This window comes from Octopus bimaculoides, chromosome 28, assembly GCF_001194135.2.
Source record: "Octopus bimaculoides isolate UCB-OBI-ISO-001 chromosome 28, ASM119413v2, whole genome shotgun sequence".
NCBI lineage: Eukaryota > Metazoa > Mollusca > Cephalopoda > Octopoda > Octopodidae > Octopus > Octopus bimaculoides.
In genome coordinates, this window is record NC_069008.1 from 2,191,101 (window position 1) to 2,194,103 (window position 3,003).

General features: G+C 37.7%; 1 protein-coding gene across 4 annotated transcripts in view; it reads right to left on the minus strand.

The window, feature by feature from the left end:
- Positions 1 to 3,003, minus strand: part of LOC106878344 (zinc finger protein 135-like) — a 34,737-nt gene that overhangs the window by 14,502 nt on the left and 17,232 nt on the right. For 2 of the 4 annotated variants that reach the window (XM_052977694.1, XM_052977695.1), the window contains exon 1: positions 622 to 2,993. The exons of 1 other annotated variant lie outside the window; for it this stretch is intronic. The gene's annotated coding sequence lies outside the window, so the exon portion shown is untranslated. Of the gene's footprint in view, positions 1 to 414; positions 592 to 621; positions 2,994 to 3,003 lie in introns of those variants that run through there. One more of the 4 variants, XM_052977696.1, reaches the window with a different exon arrangement.

Below are 3,003 nucleotides of genomic sequence, written 5' to 3' on the forward strand. Positions count from 1 at the left end.
ATGGCATCGAGGTATATTTGTAGAAAATTTCACGAAATAATATTCATTTTCTTGGAAGTTAAGAGGAATTTAAGTGGACTCTGTTGGAATTTCCGAAAATTGTCCCCCACCCTCATTCCAAAACAGTTTCACCGAAATTTTTTGTATATTCGGAATCTAAATAATAAACAATATATACATAGAAAATTTCATTAAAAAATATTCATTTTTCTGAAAGTTATGACCTTCCAAAGTCGGTGGGGGGTACAACTCTGTAGTTATGCCTATTTTTTAAATGAAACTCGGACTATGTTGATTCCAAGGAAATAGAAATTGACGCAACAAACAGATAAATGAAGCCCTTACCAGAAAACTCGTTAGGCTGAAAATAACTACAGGTCTGCTACACAGAAATATGTCATTAAGGCGACGTACCTGTTGCATACTTTTATTTCAATTTAAATTCGTAGGTAACTGTAGAACTATCATTGTTCTAAAGGTAAAACGTCTGGAGAAGAAATATCTTTTTCCAATGTTGTATGTGTTTCACCTTTTATAATCTTTCTGTATCCTTGAGACGTCACATAATTGAATAATTTATACACATTATGAAGTAATTAAACTGAACGTTTATAAACTTACCATTTCAAAACGTAAACAGCGCAGCAGGTGCCCGTTGGAAAGAATAGTCTGAAGAGGTTGTTTCCCTTTAAAAAGTTATTTCCCGAATGATCCAGTAGGTGGCGCTACCCAATCATGTTTTGTTTATATTGAATATTTTCTTTCACTTTCTGCACTCTGTGACTAGGGTTCGATCCCGCATCGGGAAAGCGGCAAGCTGGCAGAATCATTACGAAGCCGGGCAAAATGCTTAGCACCATTCCGTTGGTGTTTACGTTGTTAGTTCAAATTCCGCCGAGGTCGATTTTGAGAACTGGCGATGGATACGAAAGTAGTGTAGCGAGATGCGTCGCCTAAGATGTTGTTGAGGTCGGAGGTGAAATAGGCATGTGGACGACATCAATGGGAAAGCATCGGATTGTGGTTGAAATAAATCATTTAACCGACACTTGCATTTACGTGTTGTATACACTAGAAAATTCGTTACACGATATTACCAATTTGCTTCGAGCTGGGAAATACTGTGTCGATGTAATCAGGTAGAACCGGGTATGTTTTGTGTCTGTGTTGGTCATTCGGTGGTGTCTGTATTAATGATGTACACAAATATATGACAGGTTTATATTATACTGAAATACGCATAATGTGATCGCATACAGACAAATATATTAAGATACTAAATTTACAAAATGATACATGTGGCGTGATGGACGAAAAAGACAACAAGAAGCAAAAGGACAGAATGAAACGTTGGACCTTAGCTCGTAAACCGCGGCGGAGTAAACAATCGCTCTAGATCAAAACACGTCTTCCTCATAAGCTGTCTGTCTTCTGACTGCCCGACGTGCTGGCCTTCGACCGCGTGTGTCCGACCTTTCCGGTCTGGCTTCACTTCCGTTTGCCTCATCTCTCTCCACCACCAACACACAGCTCATAACACCACATTACAAAGAAGAGACAAAAAGTAAATATTTCTGTTTATTTAGAAACCAACAATGAAATTAACTATTTCTGTTTATTTAGAAAACTACAATGAACAGCTGAGACGCTAAACTATAAATTTTACAGGGTACACCATTAAAGTTGACACCGCTCGGCTAAAGGTAGAAAATTATGCAACGCTATTGGCTAAAAATGGTTTAATTATTTATTTGTTTTTTAAACCCATGTTTTCTCCAATTTTTCCTCCACATCATACCTTCAAGGCAACGAGACTGGAAGGCTTACATTATTATAGCCAATTTTCAGATTTTTTACTTTCTTTTAAAAACGGATATTTTACAAATGAAAAAAGAAATCAAATAAAGAAAAAGATTAAAACTTCACACACCCATACTTCCAGCAACTCGTTTCTTTGTCTGTCAGCTCGGCTATCTTTCCTAACTCTGTGCACATCCGATACCTTTCCGAACTGTGAAACACAAGCTCGGTACTCTCACTTGCAGATACCCAAATACTTACCCCATAAGTACAGCAACAAAGTGTTTCTTAGAAGGATGCTCAAAGCGTTTTCATTGCCACTAAAACTTTTAAGAGTTGCAGTTTGCACACACTTTCCTCTGTACAACACCACTTCCTCAGAGGTGAGCACAGGGTCAAAGTAACCGATTCCCCCCGCCCCACCACCAAATTTCAAGCCTTGTGCCAGGAGTAGAAACGACAGTTTACTTGTCTCAACGCATTCAGTGTATCTGGTGATATTATTTCAGGTATTTTCATATTCGGTTGCAGAAGACTTATTTCTGTAAGATTTAACTGCCATTACAAGCATGTCAGCTGCTATGTTTTGATTATTTATTTATCGTTTCTAATTCAGGAACACGCCAGTAAATCTGAAGGACAGGTACTTTAGTTGAAAGATTCCATGGTGGGGTGAAATAAAAGCCAAAGTTGACCATCACAAGATTTGAATGCAGACTGTAAAGACCTGGAATATATGCTGTAGCACATTTTTTCCAACGCTCTAATGATTCGCCCAACTTGTCGCTTATCATCTGAAGCAGACAAATACATACCTAGCTAGCTAGATAGGTAGACAGATAGATAAATAGATCGATATGTGTTAGAGAGATACTAAGGGAAGTTAGAAATTAGCTGTACTTTCACCAAATTTTTGTTTAAAAATGATGATACTTTTATGGTTGTATAGACCTTTATTACCCCAGTTTTATGTGACACAGTAAAGATAGGTGCTCCTCTGGCAGTATGCACCAAGGAAGAACAGGGATCAATAGACCAATTTCGTTAGTCCAAAGGTGTGTTGGCAGATGAAATTCAGTGGTGGATCAAAAAATCTACTGCTAGACAAGCATAAACCACAAAGAGAAAGTTTGATGACCATCAAATTCCACCACTATCATTATGATTTAATATACAAAGTTATCCTCTTGTCCATCTCTCATT